We start from the raw sequence: 19362 nt of genomic DNA, 5'->3' as shown, positions 1-19362 counted from the left end.
TCACTCTAATTATGGTTTAATTACACTTTTGTCTTAAAACCTCGATTAGTGAGTTAATTGCACATTTTAAACTCAGTAACGACTCTAAGGCAGTAGGGCATTGCAACTTAGTATCAGAGTGAGCCAAGGTTTATGGTTTTTGGAGAATGACCGAACATGTACGCTCGTTGTCAATATCAAGCTCGACTCAGGGTTGGTTGGTAATAATTGATTTATATGTTTGAATATGTGCCTAAATGCCCTGCTTTCCTATTTATTTCATATAGAGCATGATGAATGAGTTAATATATGCATGATGTTAGGGCATGGCCCGTTGAGTATTAAATTCTATTGGTATGTTATGTGGATGGTTGTTTGTGGTTGACTAATGTGATTGGGAGGTGGTTTTGGATGTTGTTATCATGCCTGATGAGCGGCGTCATTGATTGCAGGCATATTTGTTGAGATGCCTCGACAATCATCGAGACTCCGTGGCAGTAGGGCCGAGGATGAAAACCAGGGTCAGGACCCTCCACCTGCCCCACAGAATTGGAAACAGATGTTTGCCAAAGTAGAAGCAAGATTGCAGCGAACAGAGGTGGAGCTTCGACAGTTGAGGCAACAAGCCCCTTCACAGGTCCCTGGGTTGCCAATTCAGCAGGTTGTGGCGCCAGTGCGCCGGTTCAGCCTGTTGTGGAGAACAAGTGGGAACCTTTATATGAGAGGTTTAGAAAGCAACATCCTCCCACCTTTGAGGGTGGACCAGACCCACTGCAGGCAAAGCAGTGGATGAATATGATTTCCTATATTCTCAATTTTATGAGGGTTGAGAGGAACAAGAGGGTAGCTTGTGCAAGCTACATGTTCAGAGAGGATGCCCGCATCTAGTGGGATGTAGTAGTTCAGAGGAGAAATGTGACAGCTATGACCTGGGAAGAGTTCAGGAACATTTGCAATGAGAAGTATTATAGTGTTGTAGTCCGAGCTGCGAAGGTTGATGAGTTTATCAACCTGACTTAGAACCGGTTGACCGTGACAGAGTATGCTCTGAAATTTGACCGATTGGTGAAGTTTACTCCAGATCTAGTGCGGACAGATGTGGCAAGAAGGGACAGATTCATACGGGGATTGAATGTTATGATCGCTCGTTATGTAAAGATCACCTTAGACCCAGAATCTACTACCTATGCTCAGGTTGTAGACAAGGCCCTTACAGCTGAGGGGGTCGAGGACAAGATTTGGAGAGAGAGCGCTGTTAGGCGCGATGCTAGGAGGACAGTGCCACCTTTTATTGGATCCAATCGGGGTAGTGACTTCAGCGAGCTAAAGAGGAAGGCCCCAAATTCCTTTGTTCCTCCCAGTTCAGATAGGAGGGCATGGGGTGGTTCTAGTGGCCGTCAAGGCAGAAGTGACAACTGGAGGAGTTTTCTAGTGTGTCCTCAGTGCAGATGACGACATCAGGGTGAGTGCAGGATTAGGGCCTGCTTTGTTTGTGGGAGTGCCAATCATCTGAAGAAAGACTTCCCACGAGCCAGGAAGGAGGAGCTGAACTAGGGCGACAGCCTCGCACCTGCCAGGGTGTTTACCTTAACTTAGACTGAGGCAGAGGCTAGCCCCTTAGTTGTGATAGGTCAGATTTCTAGTGCTGGTTCTTCTTATACTGCATTGTTTGATTCGGCTCATTCATTTGTGTCTGCTAGAGTGATAGATCAGCTGTGTAGACCTAGTGTTGTGTATGCTAGGGGTTTTCAAACTTTGTTGCCGACTGGGGAACTGGTAGTCTCTAGGAGGTGGATTAGAGCTTTAGCAGTAGAGGTAGATGGTAGGGAATTGTTTGTTGATCTAATTGAGCTTGCGATGGATGACTTTGACGTGATCCTAGGGATGGATTGGCTATCGAAGTATGGGGCAACGATTGACTGCAAGCGCAGGATGGTGACCTTTGAACCGGAAGGGGAGGTACCCTTTGTATTTGTGGGAACAACTAGTGGACCCTAGGTACCTATGATTTCAGCATTGAAGGCTAGAGACCTGATGTAGGGAGGTTGCATAGGGTTCCTAGAAAATGTTGTCGATACCTCTAGGGTTGTGTCGGTTGGACTGGAGGAGACCAGATTGGTATGCGAGTTTCCAGATTTATTTCCAGCAGATCTGCCAGGGCTGTCGCCTCAGCGGGAGATTGATTTTTTTTATAGAGTTGGTACCAGGAGCGGAGCCAGTATCTAGGACACCTTACAGAATGGCTCCGGCGGAGCTGAAGGAGTTGAAGATTCAGTTGCAGGAGTTACTGGATTTGGGGTTCATCAGACCGAGTTTCTCGCCATAGGGTGCTCCAGTGTTTTTTGTAAAGAAGAAGGATGGATCTCTTAGGATGTGTATTGACTACAGGGAGCTAAACAAGTTGACCATTAAGAATAAGTATCCATAGCCTAGAATTGATGATTTGTTTGACCAGCTGCAGGGGAAAATAATGTTTTCTAAGATAGATCTCCGGTCAGGTTACCATCAGTTAAGGATCAAAGAGGAGGACATACCAAAGACCATTTTTCGCACGAGGTATGGACACTATGAATTCCTGGTTATGTTCTTTGGATTAACCAATGCCCCAGTAGCTTTTGTGGACATGATGAATAGGGTTTTCAGGGACTATTTGGACAAGTTTGTGATTGTGTTCATCGACGAAATTCTGGTGTTCTCTCAGTCAGAGACAGAGCATGAGCAGCATCTACGTTTGATATTACAGCGGTTAAGGGAGCAAAGTTTATACACTAAGTTCAGCAAGTGCGAGTTCTGGTTACCGCAAGTTATGTTTCTAGGTCATATTGTCAGTAAGGAGGGGATTCTGGTTGACCCAAGTAAGATTGAGGCAGTGAGAGACTGGCCTAGACCGAGCAGTGTTCCTGAGGTGAGGAGTTTTCTGGGATTGGCAGGGTATTATCGGCGGTTTGTTGAGGAGTTCTCTAGGATAGCTACACCATTGACAGAATTGACAAAGAAGAAGACAAAGTATGTTTGGAGAAACAGATGTGAGAACAGTTTCAAAGAGTTGAAGCGGCGACTGATCACCGCGCCAGTGTTGAGTTTGCCGACGGACAATGAGAAGTTTGTGGTTTATTGTGATGCTTCCAGATAGGGTTTAGGATGTATGCTGATGCAAGCTTGAAAAGTAATAGCCTACGCATTGAGATAGTTAAAGGAGTATGAACAGAGATATCCCATGCATGATCTAGAATTGGCAGCGGTGGTATTCGCACTTAAGATTTTGAGACATTATCTATATGGTGAGAAGTGTGAGATATACACCGACCATAAGAGTTTGAAGTACTTCTTTACTCAGAAGGATCTAAATATGCGCTAGAGACGGTGGCTGGAGTTGGTTAAGGATTACGAATGTGACATCCTATACCATCTTGGGAAGGCTAATGTAGTGGCTGATGCATTGAGTTGGAAAGGCCCAGGACAGTTGTTCAGTTCGAGACAAATATCTGATAAGCTAGCTAAGGAGATAACTAGAGCGGGTATAGAGTTGGTGGTTGGTCGGTTAGCCAACATCACTCTTCAGTCTACGCTCCTTGAGAGGATCAAGGAGGCACAGGGGAATGATTCCCAGTTGAGGGGTGTTGCGGATTTTCCTAAGTGTGTGCAAGTGCACACAATCGTTGAACAAGTAATATAATGAAAGTAATTTTTATCGTCTCCTCAAGGATTGCCAAACAAATATTGTAAAAATCATCATCAAACAATTTGGGGTACAATTAACTATCCTTTTTTTATGACTTAATCAATTGAACTAAAGAACAAAAAGAACTAAATAAGAGAATTAATTTAGGCTTTTAATAATAAAGCTGGAAAATGACAAATTGTGATTACTATGATGATAAAAGTTAGGCATATCAAATCCCCCTAATTTGTAGTTTTGCCCCTGATGTTGCAACAAAGTTCATAGCAAAGTTCTCTTGTCACTAGGATTTCCAATTTAATGCACATGCCATTTTTCCAAATGCTCATGTTAAAACTCCATCAATTAGATTCACATATTCCTATGCTAAATTTAATTTCAAGAACATAATTCCCAGCATCAATCCTTCAAGTTTGCAAGGTGTATAAAATATTCCTAAGATATTCACTAATCAATAACAAAAGTATCAACATGCATCAATCAAGCATTTCCACTAATTTTCACCCTTCCGGAATTAAAACTTGCTTGTCTCTCACCTAAGTTGATCATTCTCAAGCAAGAGATTCGCACAATAAAAACAGCTCAATTGAACAAGAGAAAATTTTCATAAAACAGTCAACAAATTGGGGGCAATTGCAAATTAGGGTTCATCAATATCCCTAACACAAACAATTTAAGTCATAGTAAAAATACCCAAGTCACCACAATAAATATTCAACATTATCTCAAGAGTTCAATGAAGAAAGAAAAAGAAAATAAAATTATATGAAAGTTGAGTTTAGAAAAACAAGCCAAATTGATAGAGATATTCTCTTCTTGTCTTCTAACTCTTAATCCTCTTCTTCTTCTAGCTTCCTTCTCCTTCCTCTTCTCTTCTTGATGATTCAGCTCAAAGAAATGCAGAGAAGTCCCCTTCAATGGAGTATGGGCGGCTGGTTCTTTTTTTTCTTGGAGAAGAAGATTCATTCTTTTTGGGCTCACAAAGGGTATAAACCCTCCCCTTCTCTCTCTACACGTGGGGGACAACATCCTTTTCCTTTTCAGAATTTTGCAGCTCCTTTCCACCTCATCTAAGTACATGCCAAGTGTGCAGACTTTATGTTGCTGACTGCCCACACTTTGCTGCAGCAAAGTTGACTGATGTTGCAACAATTGCCAGAATTTCAGCTCCAATATGATTTCCTTACACATGCTTCACTAAGCTTCCCAAGCACCCTCTTGCTATGCCTTCAAAATAGATACCACCTTTTTAGAAAAAAAATTCCATCATTTTCCACAAGAGTTATCATTAATTAAAACAAATTACACAAACAAAGTTAAGAGACAAAATGACTAAAACCACACAATAACAGCACAAACACTCTATTTCACGTAACTTTTTAAGTCCAAGAGCTAAATTAATAACTCTAAAATATAGAGTTATCAAGGGGTTACAGGGAGAACGTCTTAGTCAGAGCGGCTAAGGACTTTTCTATCTCGGAGATGGGGTTACTGAAGTATAAGGGTCGGATTTGTGTTCCGATGGATTCAGATATCCGGCGAGAGATTTTAGATGAACTGCATACCACTCTCTATTCCTTACATCCAGGTACGACGAAGATGTACTAGGATCTGAGAGCTTTGTATTGGTGGTCGGGCATGAAAAGGGATGTGGTGGATTATGTGGCCAAATGCTTAACTTGTCAGCAAGTCAAGGCTGAACATCAGAGGCGAGCAGGGTTGTTGCAACCTCTAGGGATTCCAGAGTGGAAGTGGGAGGATATCACCATGGACTTCATGGTTGGTTTGCCAAAGACCATGGGACATCATGATTCAGTGTGGGTGATTGTGGATAGGTACACCAAGTCCGCCCACTTTTTACCAGTCAGGATGACTTATACTGTGGAATAGTATGCTGAATTATATGTGAAGGAGATTGTTTGACTGCATGGGTCTCCAATGTCGATAGTATTCGAAAGGGACCCCACCTTCACCTCCAAGTTTTGGGAGAGTCTGCAGAAGGCTATGGGCACACAGTTACGATTTAGAACCGCTTATCATCCTCAGACAGATGGTCAGACTTTGGGGGATCTTGGAGTAAGTATCTCCCTTTGATTGAGTTCTCGTACAACAACAACTATCAGGCGACTATCGGAGTGGCTCCGTATGAGATGCTTTATGGGAGAAAGTGCAGATCACCTATCCATTGGGATGAGACAGGTGAGGGGAGGTATTTAGGTCCTGAGATGGTTCAGAGGACCAATGAGGCGGTTGAGAAGATTAGAGCTCCAATGCTTGCCTCCCAGACTCGCCAAAAGAGTTACTCAGACCTGAAACGCAGAAGCGTGGAATTTCAGGTTGGTGACCATGTATTCCTTAGGGTTTCACCTTTGAGGGGAGTGAAACAGTTTGGTGTTCAGGGCAAGCTGAGCCCTAGATTTGTTGGCCCCTTCGAGATTCTAGAACAGGTTGGAGAGGTAGCTTACAGATTGGCGATGCCTCTAGCCTTATCAGGAGTTCATGATGTGTTTCATGTATCCATGCTTCGGAAGTATGTGTCTGATTCGATGCATGTTCTAAGTTATGAGAATTTGGAACTGGATCAGCATTTGTCTTATGAGGAGAAGCCGGTTCAGATTCTCAATCGGAAGGACAAGTTCTTGCGGAGCAAGACCATTGCTTTGGTAAAAGTGTTGTGGAGGAACAGCAAGGTCGAGGAGGCGACGTGGGAACTTGAATCTGAGATGCGGGAACGGTATCCCGAGTTGTTTAGGTAATTTCGAGGACGAAATTTCTTTAAGGAGGGGATAATTGTAATGAACCAAATTTTCTAATAAGGCTTAGGGCCTTGATTAGCGTGCCTGGAGGGCAATAAGTGATTTATTGTCATAATATGTGAATTTGTGTGAATATGTGATTAGTGAGGCATGTTTAGGTGGATTAAATATGCGTGTGGGCCCCGTTAGGTTGTTAGGGGCATGTTTGTAATTTTAGCTCACGGAAAGCATAAATATGATAAATGTGAATAATTGTGATATGTTCGTGAAATATCTGTGTTGCACGATCCAAGACAGTCCTACGGAGCGGTTAGCTAGATAGTCACAACGGGGTCGAAAATCTGACTTAGGGTGAGTCGAGGGGAATTTCGAGTATTATACATTTTATGGGGTTATCGGGTTATGGAAATAATTATTTGGAGATATATTTGAGGTTAGAATGTTTAGGAAGGAATATCAGGGAAATTTACCATTTTTCCCTCGGGGACATTTTTGGTACCCCAAGCCTTGAGGTAACCTTAGGAACTTGAGTTAAATAAAACAAAACCAAAAGAAACCTTTAGAAAAAGAAGGAACCGACCCTCCCTTCTGCCTATTCTCTCCTTTATTTCCTCTAAGTCTTAGCAATGGAAACTTTGGTGGAAACTACTCAAAACTAAGGAATTGGGCTGGGAATCTTGGGAGCTAGAAGCTTGAAGCTTAAGGACCTAATTTAGAAACCTAACTCAGCCCAAGGTAAGCTTTAATCTTAGTGAATTATGCTGCTTTTAAGCTAAAAATTCTGGAGTATTGCATGTGTGTTGAGTGAAGAATTGACTTTGAGTTTGACAAGGTTTTTAGCTTGAGTTCTTGTTGGGTTTTGTTGCTGAATCTATAGTATAACCTCTGTGATGATTAGTTTGGATTGTTGGTTTGATTTTGGGGTTAATTGGATTGGTTTTTGAGGTAAAAATGGTGAGTTTTTCTGGGCTCGAGGGGTCAAGCCGCGGTGCTGTTCTTGTTGAGCCGCGACCCTTAGAATATAGGGGAGTTTGGAATTGGAGGAGTGCCATGGCGCTTAGTGAATTTTTGGGGTTTTAAGAGGTTTCAGGCTCAGGAATTCAGCAGTTAAGGTTCAGGATGGATTTTATCACCCGAATTGATAGAATTAAAATCCCGGAGACTAGAAGCATGACCTAAAGCTATTCAATGGATTAGAACTTGATGGGTGGATATTGCTAATGCGTTGTGACTAGAATTTCAGCGAGGCTTGGACTAGGGGACTGTGCTCGAGATATCGGTGCTTGGAAAGCTCTGGACATAGGTAAGAAAACTTCCCATAGAGCTTGAGTTGTAGGGAATGACCCTATATGATTGAGTTGTAGGGCTCAGCCGTATATGATTGTGTTGTAGGGCGTAGCCCTTTGATTGAACTTATATGTGTTTAGGTATCTATTTAGTTATATTATGTGTACATATAAATGAATGAATGGCGATGGCCGGGAACGGCGAAGGTCGAGAATGGCAAGGGGTCGGTAGCAGCGTTTAGCACGAAGAGTGCGAGTTGCCAAGGGGAGACCCCAAAGGATACCTGGGATATCCTCATGGTGCGGACCGCGAACCCAGGGTCTGGTAAAGCGCCTGGGACGGCATGGCTGTACGTGTATAGCCTGATGATGGCTTGTTTATATGTTAAGTGTTTGATATGCATATATTATCTGCTTGTGAGGGTTTTCTTGCTGGGCTTCGGCTCACGGGTGCTCTATGGTGCAAGTAAAGGCAAGGGGAAAGTTGACCACCCTTGAGTATGGTCAGCGTGATGAGCGGTGCGTACATGTCTGGTCTGCCTGGCTGCCATGGCCAGGTGTACTTTTGGGAGATGATTGTACTTAACGTAAATTTTGTTGTTTAGCCGACTCTGGTTATATTTTTGAATTTGTAAATATTTCTAAACAAAATTTTTGGGATCCCAAATGTTAAACGCTTTATAATTTTCAATGAATGGTTTATTTTCAAATTTTATGACTATGATTATGGTTTAATTACACTTTTGTCCTAAAACCTTGATTAGCGAGTTAATTACAGGTTTTAAACTCACTTAGTAACGATTCTAAAACAGTAGGACATTACAGACCCCACAAAAATGAGTCAGCGTCCTTGACCTAGTGTTTTACGTGGCATCATATGTGGCGAGTGATATGGCAAGTCATGTGGCATCTGCCGTGGAACACATGGCCAATTATGTGTCAATTAATGGATGATGTGGAAAATGACCCATTGGCCACTGTGAGTAGGTTTATCGCCAAGGCTCGGGACTGAGGATCTTGATCGACATCGTTTTATATCCTCCGCTCAGACTCCGAAAGCGTTTTCCTTCCCCCGCTGCATCTCCCTCCCTTGTGTGGCTGTGTTGGGACTGAGATTTCCCTGTATCTGGATATATGTGTTGTGTAACTATGATAATGTTATGCGAAACATGAAATGAATGGCCTAATAGAGTCAGGGCTGATGACTTGCGCACAGGACGCGGCTCGGCCACTGTGAGCTGGGGTCAGCAAAATAAACATTGGACTCAGCCTAAGCGAGCTGGAGTCAGTTGAGTAAACAAAGGGCTCGGCCTAAGGGCGCCGACCCTGATCACTTGTATATTGGTTGAAATATATTTCTGAATGTACATGTTTACTATTACTTGTTTGATGCTTATGATTTGTTGAGCTTTTGAATGGTCACCATATAATCAATTGGATGCTATTACTAATTGTGTATTTGTTGTTATGGTTTTCTTGTTGGGCCTTGGCTCACAGGTGCTATATGGTGCACGTAAAGGCAAGGGTAAGCTAGACCAACCATAAGTTGGACAGCTCTGCGAGTGAGGTGTATATTGTCAGCTACTCGTCCGCCACGGTCGAGGAAAAGTACAGGGACAGTGCCTAAAATTTGTATTTTGCCATTAGAGTGGCCGTTGGTTGTACATAACTTTTGAGAATTGTAAATTGTTTCTCAAATTCTGTTCTTTTTGGGATCTCATGTACCAAATATTTATTTTAATGAAAACTAACATTTTACGACCAAAATCTCTTAACCCTAACCTGATAGTTGACCTTAGGATCACATTTTTATTCAAACGACTTCATTAGCAAGTCTTGCACTATTTCAAATACACAGGGTAATGGTCTTGGTTACCCAGGGCGTTACACTTTCTACTTCTACACCCCAAACATGTATTCTAATTGATTTACCAGCAGAATTTTCTTTATAAAACCCAAAAAATTTGCCCAGTTTTATGAAGACCTTATTTCTAAGCAAGCCTAGTATCGTTCATTTACCCTAAACCAAACCCTATTTCCTATTTACATTCAGATGTAACCTAAATGACATTGAGAAAATGGCGTTTTTCACGGTAAAAAACTCAATAGAAAGCAAAGAATTGAAAGATTAAAACCTGGTGAAGAAATACTTACAATTTATAGTTTCTCGGCCAGCCTCGCCCAATCTCGCACAGCGAGGCGCTCCTTGCCTCAGCCAACCTCGCCCAGCCTCGCACAGTGAGGCACTCTTTGCCTCGGCCAACCTCGCCCAGCCTCGCACAGCGAGGCGCTCCTTGCCTCGGCCAGCCTCGCATAGCGAGGCACTCCATGCCTCGCCCAGCCTCGCACAGTGAGGCGCTCCATGCCACGCGGAGCCTCGCACACCCGAGGGTCTCACACCCTCGTACCCTTGCAAGCACCTCGCATGCCTCACCATGCACCCGAGGGTCTCGCACCCTCGTGCCCTCGCATGCCTCACCATGCACTCGAGGGTCTCGCACCCTTGCACCCTGTCATGCCTCGCCATGTGTCACGGGCTGACATTTGACAATGAAAAATCCCGTGCGGCACCTTGACTCCTCTGAGCCAAGGTCAGCCTTCCAACTATTCAAATAACAATGGCAACATGTTTCGCACGACCGTGTGCCTCTGCACACTTCCATCTCTCGAACAACTCTCGCTTAGTCATGCTCTCAAGCATCTATGAGTGCAATCATGCATCAAGTATATCTAGCCAAGACACTCACACTATCCATAGGTTCTCACTATGGCAAGGCAAATCCCAACACTGATGCTCACGCAGACATTCGCAAGTCAAGGTAGCATGTGTGGCTAAGAACCAACACCAAGCTGACGTGGCGACACCTCCCATGATGTCCCATTCAATACTATCCGATTAGCTCACGTCACAGACCAAGGACTCCCAGACATCCATGGTCCAATCCTCAAGGCACCATACCATCATGCATGGTTGCAGGCCCTCAAGACTGCCTGCCAGACTAGTAGCACACACTGGACCTCTGTCCTACTCAAGCATATTGCATCCTCCAATGCTTGCATGCTAACAAGTCCCACGGATGACTTCCTGTGCATCTCATGTCGAGATTCATGGCCATGGCACACCATGACATCTCTCAAAGGTTTAGACCACGTTCCATGCAAGCAGCATCCCGACAAGCCAAGGGACCTATACCCTTAAACCTCTGGTAGCACACTTCGACGCACTACCGGGGTGGCCTGGTAATGTCCATGAGTACTCCTACTCATGGAGACATATGAGTCCCCTCGTGGTCCTTATATGCCCACCCTACTATTCCTCCCAACTAGTAGTAGCTCACTTGATGCACCTGCGCCAGGGGGTGGTGGAGAGTTGACACCAGATGCTCCCCCTACAAAGAGCCTTCTGAGCTTTTAGCCTTCTACCAGGAACATATATGATTTTTGCTTGGGAGACATATTTGGCTCTCATCTCGCCAATTCTCCGAATCTCACAAATCTGATTGCACCATAGCATTCATTAACCCTTCAATATGGAACCTACCAAGTCCCGTCCATTTCTGGGCAATATTGAAGATATTTATGAAAATGCCACTGCCGTACAAACTAGGCATTAGCATGCTCACCAGCCTGCACCCTCGCGTGCGCATCTGACCGAGCACCTTCCTAGCTTGTAACATGTCCTCAAGGCCGGCATGTTACACTCTCCCCCACTTCAATTTGTGATGCCCTCATCGACAGACCGCTTGCCAATCTTCTTCCTGCCACGACTCCTAACCTCACTCCATGTTTCTTTCGAATCTTGAGTCTGCACTAGTCCCTCTACCACTGTAGAATCACTGAATTGGTGATGATCTCCCACATCCACTCTTAGACTCGATCCAAGACCCCATGCCACCGTCACTATTCTGAATCCTCCCATGAAGTAGTGTCGCTGCACTCGAATACTCCTTGCACACATGAACTCCTCTGAGTTCATCACTACGTCCCTACAGTCAGCCAAACAACCCTTGCAACACTGACCCCAGATCCAACACATCATTTGATTGTTACTTTCCTGCCAATTTTCCAATGCCTACTCTTATTGACAAGGATGAAATTAAGGTAAACCCCTCGGGGTGAGGTTCGCAAACCAACCGTTCCCAAAAACACCTACCAAACCTCCTTTTGGTGAAGGCGTGTCTCTCTTCAACGTGGCACTCATGCCAACTGTACCCTTTATGCAGTTTCTAGTGCACCCTTGCACACAGACTTTGTGAAGTAGTCTCTCAGACTTTTGGCCCTCCATCCTTACTGCATACCCATTGCTTGATGCGAAATGGCCACTTCTGACCATAAACATAACTGCTACTTTGAGCTTCTACAATGTGGTCAATGATCTGATATCATTCGAAACCACTGCATTGTCTTCTGGCTTGTGCCCATGCTAACTCTCAGCATCGTGCCTCAAGTTCTGCCCCTAAATCAACCTTGCCTAACTCTAGACGGCCTGTTGAATCTTGACCAACTTGACTACACTTTACCTCACCCTTGAGGTCTGATGTTGTCCCAATCTTCTATCTCCTTTCGGCATATAAATTAGTGGGCTCCCCCACTTCAACTTGGGAATAACTTCTCTTCTCGAGGTGTACCTCTCAGGGTATAGTTCGCAAGCTAACCACTTTCTCCCTGCGGTCCCTCATTCCATTTATCACTTTCAAAGATGATGTTGAACTAATGCCTCGGTCATTCTAACTCTTGGCCGTCGACATCTCTATGTTCCCTTAGTTCCTGAGTCCTGCTGACTTTCACCTTAGGCAAATGGCTCTGTCTTTGTCTTCGAGTCTCCTTGACTTTACATTCTGAACAACTAACGATCTCCATGATAACTAATCTCGATGCTTTTGTAATTGAACATTGGTCTGCTATTTGGATGTTTGAACCGTGAAGGTCTCTCCCCCACTTCAACTGTTGGCGTCCTCGACAACTTGCCCACATGCAAGAATGTTTGACCATCCCAACTCTTCATGCACACAACAAATCTAGAGGTGCACTCTGCAGGAAGTGACTCTCGAGTCAACTACTTCGTATAGCACCACTGTCAATTCCCCTATGCGTGCAATGTCCACATAGCTATCCATATGCTCTATACTAACATCTCGCCCCTCCAGGTAGCTTCTCTAGGCTCCTATGGTCAATAAGTCCCAATAGCAAGGCCCTCCGACCCACATTTAAACTCAAGCACCATCTCCACCTCCTTAAGCCTTCTTGTAGTACTAAGTTTCCTTGACATAGCTCTCCAGCACTCTAGAAACTCTAGTACTATTCTGACCACTGTGCGCGGTCTACTCGACTCTGCTGGCCTTTGATGCATATATTCCACAACTTAGCATCTCCTACAATGCCTTAGTGTTTCTCACACAAGTTAACATCCCTGTGAGCCAACACGTCCCACTCCATTGTCTCGGCGCCTCCCCTCCGGATCAGAACAAGTAAACATGCAAACACTTCCAAGTACGACTATCCTCTGACAATCGCGGCCACTGTCACCTTGGTCTCCATGTGATTCCCTTTGGCACACAAGCAGCAACTGAAGACATATGAGTCCCCTCATGGTACTCATATGCCCACCCTACTAGTCCTCCCAACTAGTAGTAGCTCACTTGACGCACTTGCGGCAGGGGGTGGTGGAGAGCTAACACCAGATGCTCCCCCCTACAAAGAGACTTTTGAGCTTTTAGCCTTCTACCAGGAACATATATGATTTTTGCTTGGGAGACATATTTGGCTCTCAACTCGCTAATTCTCTGAATCTCCCAAATTTGATTGCTCCATAGTGTTCATTGACCCTTCAATATGGAACCTACCAAGTATCGTCCATTTTCAAGCAATATTGAAGATATTTACGAAAATGTCACTGCCATACAAACTAGGCATCAGCATGCTCACCAGCCTGCACCCTCGCGTGTGCATCTAAGCGAGCACCATCCTAGCTTGTAACATTCCCTTAAGGCCGGCATGTTACACCATGCACCTGAGGGTCTCGCACTACGTTGGGCCATGCACCCTCGCATGCCTCGCATGCATCACCATCAGGTACAAAGCACCCATACGTGTACGGGTGCAGGACGTACGACCATGAAGATGACAAAAGCATGACCATGACATCTGTATAACACAAGTAGTGGAGGTATGGATTTATACAGAGAGTGGAAGCACTACATGCATGCCTCTGACTAGGTACCAGGCCGACACCATGACCTTCTGGCCCACCACAACTTGTGTCACTACCCTGACAATGTACCTATGTACAATCTGGTCCCCCGGGACCACAATGTATGAGGAGCCATTAGAGTTCCATTATAAATAGATCATAACCCCTCCAGAAAAGGGGGTTGGAAAATTGATTGTATGCTAAGGCTGTTAAGCAATATACAATTTTGACTCCATTGTAGTTTTGCATATTTACTCTTTCAAGTTTTCTCCATCTTCTTCTAAGATACCTTTGGAAATACAGTCTTAGTTTTCTAACCTTAAATCGTTGACAAGTTCTTACCGTTAACAGTTTGGCACCGTCTGTGGGAAGAACAACTATCAAGCCAACGTTCTTTCATCACTTCCAGAAAAGAAAGATGCCGAGGCGTTCACAATGCTTGTGACAGCTAGAAGATGTTGAGGTTCACCTGAACGGAGAACGAATGAGGGCTTCCAGGAAAGGCCTTCCTCTGCCTGGGCATGGAGATATGCTGGAGGTTACTCAAAGCTGCCAGTGTACCCACATCCCCGGTCCCCGGTGGCACCATGCTCAGGCTACCAAGACTCGGGTCCCTCGACGCACAAGCCAGGCAAAAGTCCCCGAGTACACTCGGTAAGTTCTGGCTCAAGGACTCACTTCTACAAGGATGAGATTCGCGAGTTGCATAAAAAGACTTGAAGGCTAGAAACCACGATAGAGAACATGCATGAGGTCTTAAACGACCTCCTGCAAGGAAAGTCAAGCATACCCCTTCCTAAGCGTAAAGAGAAGGAGCGTGAAAAAGGGGAAAATACTGTCCCCGTAGACGATGGGAGAACCCGACTCTCCAACAGTAAAACTCCCCAGACAAAGTACCATGAGGGACCTAGGCTGACAAAATTCCCCCGGGAGCAAAGGCGGAGGGAAGACGATGGTCGTAAGAACAAAGCAGAGGTCACCTCAAAAGAGGCGCCCCCTGGCCTAAGAGAAGAGCTCCATGGGAAGAGGTCAGAAGTAAGAAATGAACCCCCTGTGGCTCCTCCGAGGAACACAACCAAGGAAAGGGATCAACCTGAGAACTTGCAAGACTCCTTATGCAAAAAGAGGAGGGAACTAGACATCAAAATGCAGCACCCTCAAGGCAAGATTATCACCGCACCTGGGGGGCATAGAGATGATGAAGAATTTGACCATGATTCACCCTTCACAAGGGAGATCCAAGCTGAAAAAATCCCCGCCAACCTCAGAGAGCCTCGTATGACTCCATACGAGGGTACTATGGACCCAAAGTATCACTTATACTACTTCAACAACTTGATGAGGTTAAGAGGGGTCAACAGCAGAGCAAAATGTAATTTATTTGTTGTTACACTTAAAGGTGTTGCATACAAGTGGTTTAAAAGGTCAGGAACAATCAAATCATGGCAACAATTCTCTGGCAAATTTCTTCAGCAGCACCATGCGGTCTGTGATTACGTTATGCCAATTACCAGCCTCGCTAACATAAAGCAAGGCGAAAATGAAAGTCTGAAGAACTATATCCATAGGTTCAATATGGAAGCAACAAAGGTGGGGAGTTTAACCAAAGCGAAGCTCAAGATGGCTATTACAGCCGGAGTTCATCCAGGAAGCAAGTTATGGGGTAGCATGCTCAAAAGAGAAGTTTCAAATTTAGATGATTTCTTCAAAAGAGCACAGAAGTATATACGGGTGGAAGAGGGCCGTAAGGACTCGCATGTTGAATAAAGCAAACCTTCCTCGAGTTGCCCTACTACCAATACGTCTGAAGAGCCCAAGTTTAAAATCGGATGAGGGGACGTCATGCTAGAGGGGTCGCTAACCAAGTTTAAAATCGGATGAGGACCATCTAGCCATAAAAGTCCCGACACGAGGGGAGATCACCTCAAAAATCGTAAAAGGGTCTCAAAGTAGACGCTCGCAAAAAGGCTCTCAAAGTAGACGCTTGCAAAAAGGGTCTCAAAGAAGGTGCTTGCCAAAAAGGGTCTCAACGAAGACGCTTGCAAAAATGGTCTCAAAGAAGACGCTTGCAAAAATAGTACTATGCCTAATGACGAGAAGGACGCTTCTCGCAAAAATAATAATAATAAGCGCGCGATAAAATACTTAAAAGGATAGCAAGAACCCAAGGGGTCAACATATCCTTACAAGTAATCAAAGTGCACCAACAGACATGAATCACCCAGCAGTACCACCAGAGCAAAGTGAGTGTAGCATTACTAAGTGTTTACCAAGAAGCCTAAAGACTTCCTAATAGACTAGGGGGCAAGTGTGAATGCAAAAAATTGACCAAGGAAAAAATCTTTGGTCCATAGTTAGACCACATGGCTAAAGGTCGGGTATTCATGCTATTGGGCTCGGACCTGCAGGTCTTGGGAATAGTGAATAATTTCCCTTACAACTTTCCTCGATGGAAGTATGGAAATTATAGGAGAACATTTCCCTAGGCTAATGGCCTCGCGCCATCAGGGCAATTCACGCCTCAGAAGGGCCTCATGCCTAGAAGGGTATCTCGCACCATGCCACGCCTAGCCACGCATAGCGAGACACCATAGGTCTCGTCCAGCCTCGCATAGAGAGGCGCTCCTTGCCTCGGCCAGCCTTGCATAGTGAGGCGATCCTTGCCTCGGCAAGCCTCATCCAGCCTCGCATAGTGAGGTGCTCTTTGCCTCGGCAAGCCTCGCACAGCGAGGCACTCTAGGCCTCGGCTAGCCTCGCACAGTGAGGCGCTCCTTGCCTCGGCCAGCCTCGCACAGCGAGGCACTCCAGGCCTTACCCAACCTCGCGCAGCGAGGTGCTCCATGCCACGTGGAGCCTCGCGCACCCGAGGGTCTCGCACCCTCATACCCTTGCAAGCACCTCGTATGCCTTGGCACACACCCGAGGGTCTCGCACCCTTGTACCCTCGCATGCCTCGCCATGCACTCGAGGGTCTCGCACCCTCGCACCCTGTCATGCCTCACCATGCACCTGAGGGTCTCGCACTACGTTGGGCCTCGCACCCTCGCATGCTGCGCATGCATAACCATCAGGTACAAAGCACTCGTACGTGTATGGGTGCAGGACGTACGACCATGAGGATGACAGAAGCATGACCATGACATCTGTATAACACAAGTAGTGGAGGTACGGATTTGTACAGAGAGTGGAAGCACTACATGCATGCCTCTGACTAGGTACCAGGCCGACACCATGACCTTCTGCCCCACCACAACCTGTGTCACTACCCTGACAATGTACCTATGTACAATCTTGTCCCCAAGGACCACAATGTATGAGGAGCCATTAGAGCTCCATTATAAATTGATCATCACCCCTCCAAAAAAGGGGGTTGGAAAATTGATTGTATGCTAAGGTTGTTAAGCAATATACAATTTCGACTCCATTGTAGTTCTACATATTTACTCTTTCAAGTTTTCTCCATCTTCTTCTAAGATACCTTTGGCAATACAGTCTTAGTTTTCTAACCTTAAATCGTTGACAAGTTCTTACCGTCAACAGTAGCCAAGCACGATTTTACATGGTAGAAGCCTAAAAGACCCTACTGTGGATGTCAGAAAGTGATGAAATCAAGCACGAGCAGGAGCTCGGGGGGCAAATGTTGTACCTGAAAAATTAGAACAAGTCTATTCACTCAGTTCAGGTACAACTAGTAGATGAATACATGGAAAAGTAGCCAAGTAGAACCTCTGGTGAACAATTATGTGAGCAGCTCGAGTTGGGACCTGACAACATGATTTATAAGTTGTTATTAGACTGCCTCTTATGATAACAATCTCGTTCGAGACCTAAAATGGCCAGATCCACATTTGGGCGCTTTGAGCTTAATCTGAACTAAGGTTCGGATAGTCTTTGAACACCAGCTCGGGTGAGATATTCAGCTTGTGGAAACCTGGTCAGAACGCATACTGAAGGATCCCAAGAGATTCAGAGGCTCCTTATAAGCTCATTAATGCCCAGGCTGTATTGCATATCTATCATTTATTATCCAGGATAGCAGGAATATATTCTATTCTGTTATCAAATCATATCCCAATGTAAATGGGAATAATCTATATTAAATGTATACCTTATTTATTCATGCAGTTACCCAAACCTGTCTAGGAAATTCCCCTTTAAATATCATGGGTAAAGGACAGGGAAGGGGACAACCTTTTTGTATTACTAAAACTCTGTAGAAATTGTGAGACAAAAACAATAATACTGTCTCATGGACTAGGTGGATTTTAACCATTGAACCACGTAAAAGTTGTGTGTGTATGAAAGGGTTCTTATTATTTCATTTTGGTTTACAAATAAGCACTAATATCCTTATTATATTTCTTAATCTAATGTTGGTGAAAAACTGCGTCAATAGATGAGTAGCCCAGTACTAACTAGGAGTCTTTGTAAACTGGTGTAATCACATTTACACCCGTGATAATATTTATGTATTGGGGGCCGATGCTTACCCATTTTGGAGTTTTATAATTGGATTGGATGATGTGGATGCTCGGTTCTCCATTTTCACTGTATGCATGTGTTAGGGGCACCTGTTAGCCCCAAATTATTTTTGTAACTCCCAAGTTGGCTGCTAGGGTGAATGGCAGTATGTATCTGATTATTTGGTTGTGTATCTGTGAGGTGTTATTTCCGATATCTTTGGTCAGGTTTATGGTTGGTACTGCCAGGATGCTTAGGCATTCTTGAATTGTTTTGCTTAGGGTTTGGATATATCCAAAAATCTAATTCTGGTAAGTTGTTTGACGCTAGGTCATGATGCAATCATTGATCCTTGGATGATCTGTCTACTTTCATATTTGTAAAGTTGTACTTGCTAAGCATTATCACTTACCTAGTTGTTTCATGTCGTAGGGAAATGTAAGGACAAAGTAGAGCAGTGAGCATTGGAGTCTGTTTGTCGAATGTACAGGTGGTTTGTCTTTTGGGATTATGGAATTTTGAAAAGGATGTTTTGTATAACTCTTCATTACTTTTGGTTTACTTTAAAATGTTGGAACAATGTTGTTGTATTATTTTAAGTATGTGCATACTTGGTTTATAAAATTTTGTTCTATATGGATTTTTGAGACTTTGAAAATGAAATCTTTGGTATTTCTGACTATTTTGGTCTTGTATTTTATGGGTCTTTACTAGTGGTAGCCGAGCTCGAGTTGAGCCGCTTCTGTAGACAAACCCACATGTACATTTCGCAAGATAGACCAGCACTCACTATAAGTATTGTCTTTTTAGTTGATTTACATTTTTCTTTTTCTTACCTTGATTCTATAAGTTGTAGGTTAGATTGGCGGACCAACCTGATGTAGTTAACTCTGTGGTAATTCACCCACCCATATTGTATACCCAAGAGTAAAGGGTTAAGATCTATTGATTCTTCCACGCTATAGATCCCCGCTTATATGATGGTATAGACAACTTCACTAATGATGTTTG

The sequence above is a fragment of the Humulus lupulus genome, chromosome 9, assembly GCF_963169125.1.
Source record: "Humulus lupulus chromosome 9, drHumLupu1.1, whole genome shotgun sequence".
Taxonomy (NCBI): Eukaryota; Viridiplantae; Streptophyta; class Magnoliopsida; order Rosales; family Cannabaceae; genus Humulus; species Humulus lupulus.
The sequence above is the reverse complement of the archived record's forward strand: the minus strand, read 5'-3'. Positions refer to the sequence as shown.